Consider the following 20856-nt stretch of genomic DNA (forward strand, 5'->3'; position numbering starts at 1 on the left):
ATTCAAGATGGAGTCTAGATCAATCAGAAGGGAAATTATAGTTGTTGGTTTTTTACAGATTCTATCATTTTGATTAACCCACACATCAATCAGAAAAAAATAAAATCAAAGCACTTGTGGCCACCATTAGGTCCCAGCAACTAGGACTGCTATAGTTTCATCTTCATGTCCCATAATAGACCACGTTGTGTTGAAGAACAGGGTTAACATTACCTCCTCCATTCCAAAAACAAAAGCTTTGCACTGGTGAAAGCAAAGAAAGTGAAGATTTAAGCCGATCGATTGGTGTAGCTCAGGAGGGATGCCATTCCTCTGAATGTATCTTTAGATGTATGTAGATGTTAAGTGTGTTGTTCTAAGGATAAAGCATCAGATTCACTTTTCTACAATGTATTGATCGGGGACTCGTCTAGCGTCTTCCTTGTTCAACCTGAGTATTTGTTAGCTGATAATATGACATTTCATTGCATTCTTTGCATGTAGTTTTGCTCATTATGATGAATCTATCTATAATTAGATTCTGCAAATCATCACTTAATTAGTGCCTTTTTTTCACTGTACTTTGACTCCCAGAATTTTAATGGAGGAATAGATTAGGTATAAAGGTTTAGAAATTGCTTTGCTATGTTACAGTAGAGGGAATTTTGTACCTAACTCCTTGGGTGTTTAAAGATATACTTATCTGTGTGTATATATTTTTATGTGTGTGTGTGTGTGTATATATATATATATATATCCACTTAAGCTCTGGAAGATTTTACCCCCTTCATAACCAATTGTTTTTATACGGCACCGCGCTGCTTTAAATAACAATTGCTTGGTCATGCAACGCTGTACCCAAATTGAATTTATATAAATTTTTCCCCCCAAACAGAGCTTTCTTTTGGTGGTATTTGATCACCACTGGGTTTTTTATTATATAAATTAAAAAAATACCTTAATTTTTGTTAAAAAAACAATATTTTTTACTTTCTACTATAAAACATACTGTATATTGTTATTCATTTTTAATATGCTAGCAATGGCAGTGATCAGTGACTTAAAGAGGGACTGTGGTAGTGTAGCCGGCAATCTTGACACTAACTGAAATTTTGTGGGCACTGATTAACTGACATTGACATCACCAATGACACTAATACAGTGATCAGTGCTAAAATTGTACACTTGGAATAATAAAAAAGAAGGAGCGTCCGATGTCCAAAAGAATGCACTTTTGATGGTAAATTAAGAGGCATTTATTGAGAGTAACGACAAGTACATCAAGTCAACTCTTCAGGGGAGAGTCATTCCAGGGGCTGCCCCTAGAAAGACAGCGGTCACTCGTTTTTTTTTCCTCTGAAACCTGGAAAATATATAACTGGTATGGGAATTTTTCCCATTTAATAGTGTGTAGCAACAGAAACCTGGAAAATATCTAACTGGCATGGGAATTGTTCCCATTTAATAGCATGCAGCAACAGCCCTGCAGAAGGGAGAGTATCTTCCCCCGAAACGTGTTGGCTTGATGTAGTCGTTACTCTCAATAAATACCTCTAAATCTACCGTCAAAAGTGCATTCTGTTGGACATTGGGTGCTCCTTCTTTTCTACTACTCCAAGCAGGGCGGACTGACAACTCATGAGGTCCCCGGGCAATAGGGGATCATGGGGCCTCTGTATCCTTGCCCAAACTCAAAAAAGCCTATGAAAAAGGCATCTCATGGGGGCCCCCTACTGACCCCGGGCCCTTGGGCAGTGCCCGAGTTTCCAAATGGTCAGTCCACCCCTGATTCCAAGTATACATGTAGAAGCGACCTCAGGGCCGTACCAGAAAGGCAGCAGCCCAATTTCCACCATTGGGTACAACTGACTGGAGGGACATCTCCCTACCCACCCACGTTACCACCCACCTACAACCAGTCAATCCAGCGCAGTTTTCAGCACAACCAAAAAATATACACTGTCACTGTCACTGTACTAATGACACTTGCTGGGAAAGGATTAACATATAGGGGCAATCGAAGGGTTAATTATGTGTGTTTATGTGCTTACTGTGTCTTGCTTAGCAGGGAAAAGAAGCAAAGCATTCGCTCCCTCTGTGGCTTTTTTTCAGCAGGAACATGAGGGCACCTTCAGCACTGAAAGTATCTAATGGAAAGAGGTGCTGGGTTGAGCTGGAAGGTTTGTTGATGCTGGCTGCTGGAGGACCAATTGTTGCTGAGAGGCATCTACTGTTGAGGGATCTATTGTTGCTGGCTGCTAAAGGGTCTATTGTTGTTAGGGGGATCTATTGTTGCTGGGGGAGGATTTATTGTTGCTGGCTGCAGCAGGAACATGAGGGCACCTCCAGCACTGAAAGTATCTAATGGAAAGAGGTGCTGGGTTGAGCTGGAGGGTTTGTTGATGATGGCTGCTGGAGGACCAATTGTTGCTGGGAGGCATCTACTGTTCAGGGATCTATTGTTGCTGGCTGCTAAAGGGTCTATTGTTGTTAAAGGGGATCTATTGTTGCTGGGGGGGATTTATTGTTGCTGGCTGCATGGGATCTATTTTACTGGTTTACTTGTGATCATTAACAATTTCTAAAAGAAAATGATACTTGGTTATATACTGTATTCTCTAAAAGGGGCAGTACTGGGTGGTGATGATGATGATGGTGGTGGTGGTGGGGGACAACAACGAGACATGCTTGGAGGTGGTAGGAGTCTGAGAAAAGGGTGACTCGGAAGGGGGAATGCCTGCACCTATCATTATATATACAGTATGTATATTCTTTCCTTGTGCTGATTTAAAAGAAAAAAAAATAACCAAACATTGGCTTTAAAATGGAGGCAAAGCAAATGTTTTATAATCCAGGAGCCAGTTAGTCATGTCTACCAACTACTAGGCAATTTTAAGGAAGCAGGGATCTGCAGAACCCCCTTTATTTGGGGGAGTTTGGCTACCAGTCTACAATGAGACTAAGGGATTATGCTTATGTTTGTATTAAGTACCTTCTCGCCAACAACTTGGTGTCCATAACCTTGTATTGTTCCAGAAGATGTCTCACCTTTGTGAATTGCAATGTTTCCATTATTTCACAGAGCATTGAGCTTGTCATGTGCGCTGTCTGTTAATGTATTGTGTCCTGTCACCTTGTCATGCATTTCTGTCCACCATTTATGTTAAGAAGCAAGATTTATGAATACGGCTTCTCCTTCCTTGGCTGTAAATATAATTTATTTATAACCTTGCCTTCGAGAGAAAGAAAATAAAAAGAAGTCTGATTGTCAGAACTGAATTTTCTTGTGTGTATGTGATGTTCTGAAGCTATGTTCATAGTGCTTCGTGTTCTGTCCAATACTAAGGTACAGCCTGTTTACTAAAGGGAATTGTAATTCGGCTCAGTCCTTGCTTTTAATACAGAAAAGTGTTATGTGAGTGGCAAGTTGTGCTTTATTAATAAAGAATTTTATGCCTGACTGAAGAATCTGCCAAAATGAAAAACTGTTTTTCTATGCAGGCAGTTGTTTGGTCTGTCCAACCATTCCATATCATTTTTTTTCACTGTAAATTCTTTGTTCATTGTATACAGAAATAAAAAAAAAAAATTAAATAAAAAAAATTATTCTGTTATTTTGAAAGGAGTAAGGAAGGTTTTTATTGTGGTCTGTGTCCTCACTTAGGAGATCAACCCTTTCTGTTTATACTGATGACTATGTCACTGAAACACAAAGTACTGGGAAATCCAAAATTTCCAATGCTCATCAGAATGGCAATAGATAGGAAATCTTCCAATGGGAACTACTGTGCTAATGACAACTGTCTAAGAGGGGATTTCCCTCTTTTTGGAGAGATTTACTCAATCTTCCTGTTGTGTCTCCATAATAGAAAGAAAAGGGAAATCTCTGCAACGGGGAGAACTTGCAGGGGTTTTAACCATTTTCTCCTCTATCCAAAATTATTAATTTTAAATATATTTTACATAAAACATTTACAGGTATTTGGAGGACTGCTTAAAGCCCAACTCTGGGTTGAAACAAAAAAATCTTGCAATGGGCCTCTTGCACTGCAAAAACTAACTTTAGCTTAGAAACCTAGCTCCGGGCAAATTAGAAATGATCCTGTGCAGTGGGACTGTGCCCACACTGCAAGGGTTAATTGCTCATTTGTCTAGAGGGGTGGAGAATGGTTTTACTTACCTGATCCTCTGGTAGGAGGTGCTTCCCCGTGATCCAGCTGTGAACTGTCCCTTGGCATCACCATGTCCACAGCAGGGCTATGGACCCTGCTCTGGTCTTGATGACGTCAGGACCCTAGACCAGTGAGTGTGAAAGTACAGATGCTGCAGAAATCAGTTTAACTGTGGAGAGGAGTGGAAAATTAAGTAAGTTCATTTTTTTTAGTTTTTTAGACAAAAATGAGCAGTTAACTCTTGATGTGCAGGCACAGCCCAGAGTTGGCTTTAAAGTGACAATAAACCTTCATTTTTTTTTTTATTAAAATAACAAATATGTTATAGTTACCTGCTCTGTGCAATGGTTTTGGACCGATTAGCCCTGCTCCTCTTCTTCTGGGGTCCCCCTCCGGTGCTGCAGGCTCCACCTCTTTGGCGAGCGCTCCCACAGAAAGCTGCTTTCCATGGGGGCACCCATGTGGGGTCACTCCCAAGCTGCCCTCTGTGTCTATTGACAGAGAGTGGGCAACTTGGAAACCCCACCGCTCCCTCATCACAGCATTTAATTGACTGCAGCAAAACACTCAGCAAAATGCATGTTTTCTGTGCAGGTTGCCGCACGTTTTGAAATGCGCAGATGTGATGGCAGACTAATTGTTAATTGTACCCCAATTGCGGTTAACAGAAGCATGTTTTGCTATGTGACAAAACATGCTACTAATTTGCCAAACTACACGACACTCTGCAACCAAAAAGGTTGAATTACTTTGGGGTGTTTGTTATTATTATTATTATTATACAGGATTTATATAGGGCCACAGTGCTTTACAATATAAAGGGAGACAATACAATTACAATACATTTCAGCACAGAAGGAATAGGAGGGCCTGCTCGTGGAGCTTACAATCTAAAGATTGCATGCTTATTTGTGAAAAATACACAAAATGCAGAAAAAATTGCAAGCTGGAACATGCGTACCTGCTACACTCGGGTGTGAATGGGATGTGCTAGGAAGGAGGTTTTTAAGCAGCAAGGATGACCAGGGAGGATAGGTGAGCGCTAAAAAAAACCCCACTCATTCATCATTCATCAAAGTTCCATTCGTAGCTATACTGATGTGACTTGTGTATCTCTGGGTGAGATAATCTAGAAGTCTGTGGGGCCAAGTTGCACTGGGAGTCGCACAAAAGTAGTGCAGGAGCTATTTATTTGTCTCTGCAACTTGAGTCGCAACGATTAAGATGGTACCCATTGAAATGAATTTGTTTTGACTTGTCATGCAATTTCTGTATTGCATCAGAAGTCGCGTTAATGTGAACCAAGCCTAAAAGAAAGGCTGGTGCTCATTTTACACCAACCCACGTGCTATATAAAACCAGCCAGTGTGGCCCCCTATGTCCATTGTGCACAGGCCTAGAGGGGAAGTGCATTTTTACAACTCAAGGCAATGTTTCCTTTTTTTTTTTAATTAACTTTTTTTTTTTAATTTTATTCATTCCTATACACCACAGCTATGCAGAAAATGTGTGCATTTTTGTGCAATGCACTGCAACACACCTCAAGGCACAGTTCTGCGGATATGATTTCCATTAACTAATGATATGTCACACCTCCTAACAATAGTTTGAGTATATTTTGGTCAAGATAATTTTTCTTACTGCCTTTCTCCCTTATGAAGCAAAACTGTACTGTACTTTCCCAGTGAAACTAACATGTCACTTTTTTGGGAAGGAGGTATGTAAATGTGCTGAGAAGAAATCTGTATGTTCAAGATGTGTAGAGTAAATGAAGGAGGAAGATCTCTAGATACATAATGACAAGAAGACATGCAAGGAGTATCAGGCCAGTGGGTCAGTTATTATTATACAACACTTACTGATTAACTGAATAATTAGAGTCCTACGGGCCCATCTTGTATAAAACTTAATTTATTAATATTGCAATCCAGAGAGGTCAAGAGCATTTAAAGTCAAGCTTGGAGCCTTAATAATGAAATCATACTGCTTTATTTTACAGTTCATGTAGTTCATTTTCTGCTGCTGACTTGATAGGTGATGTGTGAATAAAATAATAACCAGTGGAACGTTAAGGCATTGCATAAAGAACTTTATAGATATCCAATCCAACTGGGAGCAGCTTTACAAAACCATTGCCACTAGAGGACATACAGTACCTTTTATCTTGTACTGTAAGATGGTTCTTGAAAAGAAGGGTTTATATGCAAACACACAGTAGTCTACAAATGTAAATCTCAAGGCCTGTGTTTTCTTTCTAAAAGTTGGTGTTTGTCTTGCTATATATTTCTATGTTTATTTGTTTTTTTTTAATCTGAGTAATGCCTTGTAGTTTCAAAGTTATGGCCCAACAGCCTGTTGGAAATGTAACCAATACCAAGGTTCTTGGGATTCTAGATTTAATAAAAGTACTTGTGGGCATTTTGCATGAATTGCAACCAAGCAGTTAGATTGAGTTAAAGTGTGTTCTGACACACATTAATGCATGTTGTGCAAAGGCATCCCATTCATTGATCACCCATTTCTTGGCAACATAGCCCATCACAATGTGCGGTATACAGTATGTTTTGTGGTGCATTGGGTTCTATTATACAATGCATTGAGGCCCCGCAACACAACACACACAGAGTAGGTGAGTTGCTATGCATTGTGGTAAAAATGCGTTACCACAACACTCAAGTGTCAACGGGCCCTCAGGTATTGGTAATCAGAGGTATGATATCATGTGGACATTCAGTAGGGAAAATAATTATTTGATCCCTTACAGATTTTGTAACTTTGCCCACTTACAAAGAAATGAAGGGTCTATAATTTTTATTATAGGTGTATTTTCAAATGATAGAGACAGAATATAAGCCAAAAATCCAGAAAAAAAACACATGATGCAATTGTTATAAATTGAGTTGCTGTGCAGTGAGTAAAATAAGTATTTGATCCCCAAGCAAAACATGACTTAGTACTTGGTGGAGAAACCCTTGTTGGCAAGTACAGAGGAAAGATGTTTCTTGTAGTTGGTTACCAGGTTTGCACACATCTCAGGAAGGATTTTGGTCCACTCTTCTTTACAGATCTTCTCTAAATCCTTAAGGTTTGTCGCTTGGCAACTCAAAGTTTCAGCTCCCTCCATAAATGTTCTATGGGCTTAAGGTCTGGAGACTTGCTAGGCCACTCTGTGACCTTAATGTGCTTCTTTCTTGAGCCACTCCTTTGTTGCCTTGGTGATATGTTTTGGGTGATTGTAATAATTATTTCCCCCACTGTATAGCCTTAGGAATGTGTTCTGTAGAGTTTTCTGACTATAAATGGTGAATTGTTAGAAATCGTTAATCTGCTACCTTAGCTATTTCTTATTTGGTGAAGGTCAGTTGACATTATCAGTTGTATGGTACATATAACAGTGCTGATGTCCGTTGACTAATTGTGTCAGTGATTCTTTTATCTCTCTGACATTTTTGAAGTCAAACATTTTGTAGCTTAACATGCTACCATCTGTTGTCTGGTTGCTGCAGTTTACATCAATAATTCCTCTGGATACCACCAGTGTATTCTCAATGCAACACACATGGAGTGGCTAAAAAATAAATAGGCCTTCAGGGGGTGCAAGCGATTAAGATAAAGCAATATGTTGCCATGTTCGCAATTTCCACAAACACAAGTCTTTCTTCTGAAAAATGGATACAAACATGTTTTCCTGCAGGATAGAGTTCTGCCAGAATTTCAGAAATTTATTTTTTTTAGATTTAAAAATACAGCAACATGACAGCTATAAGGATGGCCATACCTATTCCTGACCCCATTAGAAAGTCAAATACGATTGGACAAATATCAATCAATGTAGGACATAATGGGGTTTTTGGCAGAATTTTAGAAACTTAATTTATTTTTTTTAGATTTAAAAATACAACAACATGACAACTGTAAAATACAATGATCTGGCACATATCCATGTAGGGCATAATGGGGGAAATTTACTAAAACTGAAGCACTCAGAATCCGGTGCAGCTGTACATGATAACCAATCAGCTTTTAACTTCAGCTTGTTCAATTAAGCTTTGACAATAAAACCTGGAGGATGATTGGTTACTATGGACAGCTGCACCAGATTTTGTGTGCACCAGTTTTAGTAAACCTCCCCCAATGAATATTTCTGTATAGCATGAATTGGGGAATCTGTTGATGTTCTCCTATTCAGCCCACAGCCTGAACGAGAGAAATCTAACACTATATGGCTAACCTTAGACAACTGTCCCCATTGGAAGGTTTCCCCTCAATTTCCATTGCAGTTTTTAGATTTTCCTGCACTGTCACCAATGGTCACCCAGAAAATAGCAAAAAATAGCGAGTCTTCCCAGCAGAGACACAGAGAGCAAAAAGAACCTGACCGGTTTAATAGCTCTTCCCTACTCTACTGAAAACAAACCACTTCAGATTTAGGTACTTTAAAGTAAATTGAATGAAATTTTTAAATTTAACACAGCTGCTGTGTTTGCCAGATAGGAAATGCAATGAAAAAAAAAGAATTTCCAATCCTTCATAAAGGGGGCCCTTTTTTTCCAATCTACAGCATTTGTGGTTTGGCGTCCCCTGACTCATTTAGCTGAATAGCACATTTCACGGTTTTGGCAATTCCCCCACTAGATTAAAGTAGCACTGGGTTATAAATAGACTGTTTGGCATAGTCCTTTTACAATACAATTGACTTCTTTAAGAACACTGGAGTGTGTAAGTGACCAGGCAGCTCGCTGTGTGAAACTGAACAATCAACTCTTGGAGAGAAGATCAAAAAAGCTATTTTGTAAGCCTTGGCATTCCGAACAAATCCTCTAGAACAATAAGACACTGTACTTCTCTTGTTATTTAAACCGACTTGCAGTTGTTTCACTGGACACCAGCAATGCTTTTCCCATCCAGAAATCCACTGTTAGAAAGTAGCAGATAGATTTTTTTCAGTAGGCAGCACTTCTGTCTTAAATTTGGGTCTGTATCCTTGTACGGTACATGTGTGGAGTTCCTAGAAAGAAAATTACAAAGTGGTGTAATCATGTAAAAAATAAATTCTAACACATTTGATGTTAGATTAATTTTACATGCAGTATCAGATATCAATTTTTAAACTGTTATTGCATGGATTTAATCTGTATCTGTATCAAAATGGACAGTCATGTACAGAACCCAGTGGAACCAGTCAGAAACTAGCTTCCAACATCTTAGAACATGAAGGTGAATGATAATCAATTTCTGGTTTGTTGCTGTGTGATACTTCATACCAATATCTTTTTTTAATAGAGAAGAAAAAGCAAATTCCTGAAAAATATGGCCATGACTGAAGATTATATGGTAAGTTACCCAGCTGTAGCACATAGCATACTTAAAGTGTTACTAAACCCAGGACCCTACTTTCACTATAACTGCTCTCCCACAGTACATGGAACATGGAAATGCAATTATTTTATAATAATATAATATAAACTGCAAAATAATTTTTCTCATCAGCAGTTAGAGCAGTCTTGTGACTTCTATCAGTGTCCAGCAGAGCACATGTTAAAGCTTGTAGGAAGCGTTTTCATTCTGCTCTAGGAGGATGCTGAAGCCCTGACCTCTGTCTGGACAGTGCTGGTTGGCCATGTGCTGATCACTTGCACTCCCCCAAGAAAAGAAAAAACCTCTCTAGCATGTGAGCATGTGCAGAGTGACTCCACACGTTGTCTTATCAGGAGATAAGCGGGGGGACACTGGAAGAAGGGGAGGATCAGAGAAGGCAGGAACAAACAGTGTTTTACACAATGCAGAGGATTAACCCCTTAAATTCCACACTGAGTAAAACAAGCAGGCTTTACTACATATACAGACTGTTGTGGGTTTAGTAACACTTTAAAGGAGAAATACAGCCAAAGCTCTTTTGGTTGTACTTCTCCTGTGGATCACAGGAGTGCAGTTCGTTCTGACAGCCACTGCTCTCTGCTCACAGCAACTGTGAGAACTCAGCGATCAGTGGTCATGTGATCGCTGAGTTCTTACACTTAGAGCCGGCATGGGGACAGATGCAGGTTCGGACCGATGCTGCATCCACCTAGGTAAGTATGACTGTGTGACAAAATAGAAACGGATACTTTTTTTTTAATATACGTGAATGGACAAAAAATGGAACATTACATGATTTGCAGGTGTGAAAGTGACAACATGTTTCGTGTTGAAAGTGGAAGTGAATGTAACATTCTTTTGCTTCTGCTGTATGATGAGACACCTAGCTCACGGGACTGAGATTGAGCTCTGCAGTCACTTTTGCAGCAGTTGTTTTTGCAGGTCACAATGCTGCCAATCTTCTGTTTGCCTCTTTCGGTCAGTTGACCATGTTGACTGGGCTTATGCTTATCAGACAACGTTTTCCCTGGAAACTGTATATACTGTCATAACCTTTGATCCTGTACCTCGTCACACAGCAAATAAATTGACTTCAGTCACAGAGGCACCAGCTAAGCGGACATCAACAGTTTGCCATCTTTGAAGCTCAGTAAGTTTTGACATGACTCCATATTACTAGCACCAAATGCAGTGATTGACGAAAGTGAAGTGAGGCTTCCCACCTGTTAGCTAATTGTTTCATCACACAGCGGAAGCAAAAGAATGTTACATTCCTTCCACTTTCAATGTAAAACATGTTGTCACTTTCACACCTGCAAATCATGCAGTCTTTCCATTTTTTGTCTAACCCCTGTAGCCAATAACTGCTTGCAGTGCACCCAACTTCTGGCTGCAGCATTTGTCCCTGCTGATGCCCACAGACCTAGTTCACACCAGAGGTTCCCCAAGTTGGCTCCTTTCCTGAGCAGTGCTGATTGTAGGATCCATTGGGTAAAAGAACTGGTGTCATGTACCAGGATAATAATGATGGCAGACAGCAGGGACAAGTAGAGATTAACAAATCAGAGTGATATGAGGTTAACATCTGCTCACCTATTAGATGAGGTCTATTGTTCTGTGAAGTGAAAAAATAATCCTTTGGACCCTTCAACATTTCCTTAATGCCTGACTTTTATGGGAAGCCAAAAGATTAGCAAGGAGAAGACTTCGCTCTGGTTGCCTAATATATTGGTACAGATTATACTCCTCTCCCAGATCTCTGAGATGAGAAAGAGCCTTTTAGCACAAAGTATGTAGGCAAAGGACACCATTCTTCTATGCCCCCAGTTACGTGGAATGAGAAGAATTAATATACATGAATGAATGTGATCGATGACTGGTCAAACTCATGAGTGCTTTTTTTCCTTAAAGGGGAACTTCATTCAAAAAGTGAAGCACTGCTGGTTTTCTTCCTTCCCCCAGCCTGTAACAGAGCTTCAGGTTTTTTGCGGGGGAGGTTGGAATGAATACAGTTTTTTTGTTGGGGCTCTCTCCCACTTCAGCAATCCTCACTTAGGCAATGATGACAGAACTTGTCCTCCCCCCCCTACAAGCATCCTGGGACATATCATGTATCCCAGGAGGCTGCAGGACCAGTCTTTCTCTGGCATGTGATCTTGTCCATGTGCAGTGGGGAGCCAGCTAGGAATCATCAGGAAGTCACGGTTGACTCCCAATTCCATGATGGCAGTGCCAGGGACCTCCAGCAATGAGAGGAATGCGGGAATCTATGGTAAATACTTGATTTTTTTGTTACTGATTTTTACATTAAAAAAAGACTTAGTGAAGTTCCTCTTTAATTTTGGCTTTGCATGCTAACAAAGGCAAAAGTTGAGTACACTATAACATTTTTAGTGATTATATAGTACATTTCTAATCAAGGACTGTAGATTGGACCAAAAAAGAGGGACAGTTGAGCAGGAACGAGGGACCAAGGAATTTGGTTTCTAAAGAGGGACAGTCCCTCCAAATGAGGCACATTTGGGAGCAATGGATTATAGGGTGATATTCCACTGTGACATCACTACTTTAATAAGGATGTATACTTGTGTCTTGTTAGATCTACCAAAAAGGAAACTTGTACTGATAAATATACAGGCTGACATTACTGACCCTGAAGATATATTTATTTATTTCAGGTACTTATATAGCGCTGTCAATTTACGCAGCACTTTTCATATAAATTGTACATTCACATCAGTCCCTAAACCTCAGAGAGTGTACAATCTAAGGTCCTTAACTCACATACATACACATACTAGGGCCAATTTAGACAGGATCCAATTAACCTACCAGAATGTCTTTGGAATGTGGGAGGAAACCGGAGTACCCAGAGGAAACCCACACAGGCACAGGGAGAACATGCAGATTCCAGGCAGGTGATGCTAGTTTCCTGGTTACCCTTCTGATCAAATTACTTTAATACTTTTGAGGCAGGAACTTGCAACAAACATCCAGAATGCTGACACCTTAATTAATCTGCCTGGTCATTCTATTTTAGTGATTGAGAATGTAGCGAAGCCAGCTTGATAAAACACACGAGTTTCAGCTCCTCTAAATTATTAAAATTAGTTCAACTAAATATATAAAAGGAATGAAGCACAGGGACTAAGAACAAGCAAACTTCAAAAGACTCTGACTTCCGTTTTATGCCATTTTAGTCTAAACTAGACCAAGAAAAAATTGTCCTCAAACAAAAAACAAAGCAGTCTTGTATTAGTCACTGTTCTGTAAAAAGCATACATTGCCCCATTACACAACATAAAGGGATGTATTCCTGAAAATCCAATTAACATTTATTTCTTTTATTATAGCTTAGTCAGATTGCATGCTACCGGTCATTGGGTATACAGTATGTTACCGTTCTGGAAAGAGTGGCACGCTGTGCTCCATTAAACAGCATAAAGGTGCTGTAATTAGAAAATGTACTCAATGTTTTGTCATGTGCTCAGCATGTTACTTTTTTTTATCAATATAACTCTCTGAGAAATTTTTCTGGTAATTCATTTTTAACTATTTTGGTTAAATTGTACCTATACTCAAATGTTACCATAAAGGTATAGTCTATTTAAGAAACATAAAGAGGCTAGAGTGCCTCCCTTTACTTAAGCAATTATTGCTGCAGACTCCTAGGCATTAGATCGTGGTGAATAGTGCCTGATTTAGTCCTTGGGGGCTCGGGGCACTTCATGTTCAGGGGCCCCTCCACAAGGAGTCGACTTCACTACTGCAAGACATGTAAGAAAGGAAAGTCCTCTACTCTGCCGATTTCTTCCGACAGTTTACTATGTCATTCTTACCAAATTCTGATCCACAACCCTGCCTGTCCCATCAACTAATCTCATGTAAAACTTGCTAACAAAGTGTTACACTATTTGACATTGTGAAGTGTTGGATTCACCACTTGACACAATCAGGGTCAAGCGGGGGAGTAAGTTTCTTTCTCATATTTCTCACTGCTATAAATCGATGCTGGGCATTAACTTTACTCCCGCATAATGGGGTCAGTGGCGCTTTCCAACATTTTTTGATCTTTTCCCTTGTCCCACCAACTTGTCTCTCATAAACGAGGCAATAAATTCTGCAAAACAGTCAACTTAAAACAAAGATCTCAAATAGCAAAATAATATGAGAAGTTGAAATGTAAAACATCTGCAGAAAGCCCTCATCCATTTATTTGCCTTTGAAGTCCAGCTTAACTTCCATAACCTAACACCCACACGTTATTTTTTTAAATAATAAAACATTTTATAATTACTTTTTTTTTTATAAAGGAAATTTGGGGCGGAGGGGAGGACCAAAGTTCAGATTGGCTGATCTTGGAGCCCTAAGTTGGCAAAGTGACAGTGTCTATGTAAAGCTGATGTCAGAGCCTAGAGCAGTGTTTCTCAACCTTTTTGCAGTCAAGGTACCCTTTATGATTTGCACAATTTCGAGACACCCCTAATAGGTTTACATATTGCAGCCACATCCACACATGCAGGACACCCAACATTAGAAGATTTATTCTTGCAAAGCAAATATACTCTTGTGCACGGGTACTGACTAGTATTCCAGCATTTGTCCTCCCTCAGTTTCTCTCCAACATGCAGCTAATGTGAGCATAGGGCTGACAGAAGGGCAGGGTAGAGTCAAACAAGGATGTTGTGCAGATGCCAGATGTCCTCCTTATCAATCAATGACATCAGCAGTTGTTAGGATGCTTGCGGATGGCCCACACGGTGCCCAAGGTTGTAATAGTACACAATGAAAACCAGTGGCTTTCTGTAACAAAAAGACAGGCTTCATCTACTTGCTGACTTATACACTCTTTTGGCAATTTGGGGCAATTTTAGGCATTTTGTCAAGGCACTCCTGAAGAACCCAGAAGGCACCCCAGGGTGCCTAGGCACCCTGGTTGAAAGAGGCTGGCTTAGAGGAAGTGGTGACATCACTCACTCCATCATATGACAATGGTTGGGCCCAGTGATTGACTGCTAGGCCCCATAATTATATTATGGGAGGAGGTTTCATGTTCTCCCATACCTGGAAAAATAATATTTTGTGGGTGTTGCAATGGAGGAAGGTGCAGAAGGTGAGCACTAGAGATGTTTCAGTGAGTTGGATGAAAAGCTCTAGGACATGTGTGGGTAGAGCCTACAGCACCTGTGCACTAGGGGTACTTGCAGTCATGTGAACAGTTTAATATTAAGGCAGCCTCCCGACTCAGAGGTGAGCTTCCACAGCGTATAGTAAAAATGTGAAATTAGGTATTGTCCCATTGCTCTATACACCATGACTTATACTTGTTGTATTAAGAGCGGCGGGCACCTCCACCAGCCAGCATTTCACTGTTACCCCCAGTAACAGAATGAGATCCTGCCAGATATGTAGTGCAGATCCCATGCATGTCCTGGGTTAACTCCTTTGTTCCCGTACCGTGCAGTTAAGCTAAGGACCTCTGTAATGCTGGTCTGCTCCCGGTTGCTATGAGGAAGCCGAAGCAGAGACTCCCTTGAACCCGGGGGACACCTCACCTTACCTAAGTAGCATGCCTCAACTGGTTGCTGTATGTCATGCATCTGTACATGGTTACCCTTAGTAACTGTTGTGTTCCCTTCTTCTTACATGCTGACTTGACATTGTAGTGTAATGTACTTCATGCCTCTTTAGTGCTTTACAAGGTCAGGTTCTTTTGGATATGCCAGGCTCAGTATGCACCCCTTTGATTAACCTCAGACCAGGCTCACGGAAAAGAGTTAACAAACTTTACTGGCCATTTTGCACATGATTGGGTGTTCTTTACAAAGTGAATTTTTAGTATATTCACTAAGCTAAGGAAAAATTATCTTGCTAAGTGAATAGCCTACAGTATATGCCTTTAGGAAATCAACCAGTTTACTTATCCATTTCGGCAAAATTGTTAACAGGACTAAGGTCAACTTGAAGAGCTGAACTAGATTTTGTACAGAGGATAGATGGAGAAGCAATTCCAACACATGTGGATTTGGCCTTGTAATTCTTTCCAATTTTCCATGAGGGGGCTATTGAATTGAGCAGGGCTGCATTGTCAAACATGGGCAAGCAATGCAGCCTGTTTAATGCATACATTCCTGTTTAGAATATCATACATGTACAGAATTGTGAATGCTCTGTGTATTTTTGGCTAAATTGTTTTCAGGTAATTATTAGAACAGAAAGGCTGCATGCTCACTGACAGTAGATAATAGCTTGAGCTAAAGTTAGGTCTTCTTTTTAAGTGCCCCCCATTAGGAATAAATATTTCAAAAACACCTGTTTTAGAAAAAAAATAAATTATATACTTACCTCTCCTACAGCTTCCATAGGGCAAGTGGTGATTTCATTTTCCAGCCGATTAGATCCCAAGGAGTGGTGAGCACTTCAAATCTCGTGAGAAGACAGTGAAGCGCACTGCTGGGAGCATCTTCTCAGCAAGTTTTAGCTTATATTTCCAGGGATATCACAGTAAGAAGAATGATGTCATCCTTACTAGACGTCACAGGTGGAAACCTGTTTTTTTTCCAAGGGGAGGGAACCTACTTAAAAAGTCAAAATTGTATTTAAGCAAAACACGGTATAGCCAGAGCAGGGATGATGATGGGTTCTTAAAGGAAAAGAATAACCCTCTAAACCACTCTAAAGCCAAAAAGGCCTAAACCATAAAATGTTTATGATGTTATCACTTTGGTAAATCCAAAAAGCAAGGGGATTATTGGATTTATACTTCATTAAGAATAATGGATAGAGCCATGGAATTGTTTCCTTTATGCTTTTGGGTTGTTTCCAGAGCCACTTGTTTATAACACAGTTGACTGTATAAGATTAGGCAGTATTAGTGTTTTAACCCAGTAGTTGTGAGTTGGCCAAAAGGCAAAAATCAGTTATTTTCATGGTTTGACCCACACACTCTTAAATGAGAAATCATTTTTTTTTCAGACTTGTGATACAAATATTAACACACACACCTATAAACAAGACCCCTGCATCACTCTAAAACACAATAGTGCCTTGGTGTCTGGCTGGAGGGCCAAAGCATGGGGTAGTACCAAAACATGGGGGACAAGCAATCCTACACACCCAGATATAGCTGGAGTACCGGTATCTCTTGAAGCAAGTCAGTTTTTAAATTGTTTCCCACTGAACTAGCATGTAATAATCTGCTTCTTTTAAAGGATGCCCACAGGGTAATTTTAAATAAAATCATGAATTGTGATTGGTTGTTTTGGATTAATGCTGTCAGGGATCTCCTCAATCCCCGCCGCGATGGTACCGGCGCAGGCGCAGTGCACCGCCCTGTGCAGGGACATGGGCACTAGGTCCGGTCCGGCTGCGGCGTTCGAGTTTGCGCATGCGCAGTAGAAGCCGCGGCCGCCCGCTGGGCACCAATGGCAGCGCAGGGCGGGATATTTAAATGGCCCTGAGCTGTCATTCAGTGCCTTCTGGTCTTTCCTGCATCCTGTGATTCTGCGAACCTGTACCCTGTAAGTTATTGACCCGGATTGTACCTGACCTTGCTATTTTCTCCTATCCTGACCCTTGCTTTGCCTGACCTCTCTCCTGGATGCCCCCTATTGGATTTGACCTGCTGTTGCTGACCTGGCGTGTGACCCGACCATTCTCTGCCCGCTGCCTTGTACCTTACCGTCCTCTCTGTTACCGACCCGGCCCGTCTGACCTTGCTCATCCATCCATCCATCCACCCATCCCTCGCAGTGGGGTCTTCTGACCTCCTCATATCAGACTCTTTCCCGTGGGAGCCCTTGGCGCATACCACTACCACTGACGGACGCACCCAGTAGCCACGACCTGGTCTCGGGGGGCTCCAAGTCCATCCCCACCATCAGGGGCCCTGGTGAACAAGCACCCTGGGACTTATATTCCATGCGCTGGGGACGCCTATTCAGTGGAGTGCTAGTGGTACCGCCGGGCGGTCCCTTACAAATGCGTATTAATCACTTCACTAGTACATGTTATATTTTTTCTCAAAAATGTTTATTTTTTTTTTTGCAGATAAATATGGAGCTTCGACCACATGGGCAACAGATAATTGATGTGCTCTTACTTCTACTGTGACTATGACAAAGACTCATATACAACACAGTAAGTAGATTCCATTTGCAAGCTACATCTGTGCAACGTTTTTCAGCTTACCTAATTTATTATATGTAATGCCTGCTTATTTATTATTATTAATTTATATTTCTATAGTGCTTTTCTTCTTGAGGACTCAAAATAGCAAAACGTATTTGACTATACTATTATTACATTCAACAGACTTCTCTGATTGGTTGACCGATAACACATGAAACATATTTGTATTTGCTGGTAGATCATTGTATTGTGAAGCAGATGTAAAATGTGGGCCGTTTGACAGCCAAATCTATCACAAGGTTATAAAATGATTACTTGGACATGGAACATGGTGTTATTTTGTTCTATTGTAATGTTACATGATTTTGATTTTATGCATATGGCAAAGTAAATTTATCCCCTCTAAAACAGATATTTTCTGCTGTGATACATTTCAGTCTTATCTGTAAAACCAACACTGCTGTGCTTTGGAGCAGAGTATAATTCATGCACAGCTTTCTGTGTCGCTCATTTATGACAATCAGAAGACAGAAAAAAGTGGTATCACACAGATAGTCAGTTGTTTATCATGGAATGGAAAAGTGACTTCTGGAATCTGATCGGATGATGCATTGGCAGCTAGCTTAGTTTGCATACTACTGTGTATATATTTTACTTGTGAATATAATAAAACAAATATAACTATTATATAATAATATATTATAGTATGTATATTGTACTTGTGTAATTTATACCTGTTCATTGTATTGCTTTTCTGTACATTTTTCTTTCTGCAAATCTCCAGATAACATATATGTATTTGCAACGTTTATATGTATACAATGCTGCTCTTGGAAACTGATATCAAATATGGCAATCCAAAATATGCTTTTTAATTCAAACTACAAATGTGTCATTATTACAATTATGTAACCTAAATAACATCCACGTTGACTGAAAAAGACTAATTTTTCCCAGTTATCACCTTTGTGCCATTACATTGATTTACATAGAGGTATGACATTCTGAGTTAACACGTCCATGATTTGTTACAGGAACAGTTTATACCTTTCATTGATGGCATTTTATTTTCAGATGACATGCCATTTCCGTAAGGATTTATGACACACTGCTAGATCAGATGCCTGCAGCTGAAGATAAGAATTGAACCTGGAGATTTTATTCAGCTAGATAATTTATACCCATCACAACACAGCTATCATATCCTAAAATAGAATTTAAATACATCGAATGCCTGTAGGGTCATCACCTGAAATATATATAATTCTGTACTTTGACCAATGTGGTCATATGGGACAGAAAACTGTCTGCATTGTGAAAAGAGGACGTGGGGGCATGTATGGATTGAAATAAAACAAAGTAGACTGACAAATGTTATTCTTTGTGAAATGTATTGTTTATGATGTTATGGTGTGCCTCATCAGGATTATGTACACAAATTTTGAATCTTTGCTTCAATGCTGGGCACTACCATTACTCGTTATGACGTAAACTGATAGTAAACTCATTTGTACATGCTTTGACTGGTTGGTAGTAAAATATAACATTAACTTCAGGTCCAGATCATTTTGAATGATTGTGAATAACCTTCCTTAGATCTTCTGTAACTTGGTCATGTGTTCATTTTCCAGTTCCTCCTCAGCTCCATGGCCAGTATGTGGGCAGGAGTATGGCATCATCCCGGTATCATTTTTTTAAGCCAGATTTTATGTAAAAGTCATTTTAGTGGCTAATTAGCCACTGGATGGCTTTTACAGGCAGCGGGAGGGGTTCCTCCTATCCACCAGTGCCTCTACGATCCCACTGGTGAGCCCAGAATGAAAGTCGACTCTTCATTTTTTTTTTATATATATATATATTTAACTTTTATTTGATTTTCAGTAAAAAAAACAAAACAAAATTTTTACAAAAATATTCACATATACCCATTCCATTATTCCCCCTTACACCCATCCTCCACCCCTCCCCTCTCTCCCCCATTCCCCTTTCCATATCCTCTTCCTGATTTATATCCTTTCTCATGTTTATCTACTTGTCTCTTTATCTAAAACATTGCTCTCCTTCAGGCTCACAATTAGGATCCCTTCCTGGTATCTAATTTTCTCCACGTATAGCCGGCTCTTCTGCTTGCTTGCCACATTATTTTATTTATTTATTTTATTATTATTTTTTTTTTAGACTGGGGAGGTATCACAGATTGTGGCACACTTTTGTTTTTTATCATAAATATTTGGCTCTAAATAGCATTCTTTAGCATCAGTTTAGCAATGCAGAACTTCCTAAGAATAGCTCAAATAAAGTCTTTTTACATTTGCTGTAAAACCATAGTGATTATTCTGGATATACACCGGTTTTACTACTAGTGCACAGATTGTAGCTGTGCTAATCTGGATAATAATACAAAAAAAATAAAAGTTTAAGAAGACTAGACTTTATCTAGTTGCTGTCACATATGTAACAACTGTAATCCCATGTTATCCATGCTTAGTGTATCAAATTACAGGCAGGCCTAGCTCAGCTACGGAGATGTTATCACAAGTTTCTATACCCTGAATATATTCTATTTAAGGCAGAGCCACTGCTACAGTAGGCATTCATGTAGCAAAGCTAAGGTAGCCCATACGCCAATTTTCCAGAGAGGAAGAGCATTCTTTTAATGAACATTAACTGCTGCTATAAATATTTAAACCACCTGTTTTGCCTACGCGTATGATTAACATGAGTTTCTGCTTTTATCATATTCATGAGCAGACTGTTGGGAAGCTATGTTCTAATAATGGCAGGAAGCAGTGCAAGAGCTATTTTCAATTATATTTTTTTTGCCACCTCCTGATTTGCAACAAATCCTCTTATAGGATCAAGAAGACTTTATTTTAGAGTGGAATGGCAGCCAAACCTTTCTGTTGTGGATAGAGCAGAGAGGGTTGGAACCTCAGTCATGCTTTTTTGCTGTCTGCATCTCTATTTGCATTATTCCCTCTCGCTATTTCAATGTGCTGACTGCTGGTTTTGCAGCTAAAAGAACGCGTAGTGAAAACTTCCAATCTTGCTTTAAATTGGTTTGAAAACCTTGTTAGGAACAACAGATAGAGCTAACACATTTCGGGGGAAAGGACTCCCCCTTCTTCAGACACAAAGAGGTTGATTTCCTAAAGGAGAATAGACTGTTTACTTTACAAAGTGCATTTGCATTCTGCAAAAGCAGTTGCTCCAGAGC

General features: G+C 39.8%; 1 protein-coding gene across 5 annotated transcripts in view; it reads left to right on the forward strand.

Annotated features, from left to right (window-relative positions):
- Positions 1-20856, forward strand: part of B3GALT1 (beta-1,3-galactosyltransferase 1) — a 440470-nt gene that overhangs the window by 269587 nt on the left and 150027 nt on the right. For 4 of the 5 annotated variants that reach the window (XR_016307968.1, XM_089660298.1, XM_089660308.1 and 1 more), the window contains one exon: positions 17559-17648. The gene's annotated coding sequence lies outside the window, so the exon portion shown is untranslated. Of the gene's footprint in view, positions 1-9434; positions 9490-17558; positions 17649-20856 lie in introns of those variants that run through there. The other variant, XR_016307971.1, reaches the window with a different exon arrangement.

The sequence above is a fragment of the Staurois parvus genome, unplaced genomic scaffold, assembly GCF_062004578.1.
Source record: "Staurois parvus isolate SC_StPar_1 unplaced genomic scaffold, SC_StPar_1.0 ptg000031l, whole genome shotgun sequence".
In the NCBI taxonomy this organism is placed as follows: domain Eukaryota; kingdom Metazoa; phylum Chordata; class Amphibia; order Anura; family Ranidae; genus Staurois; species Staurois parvus.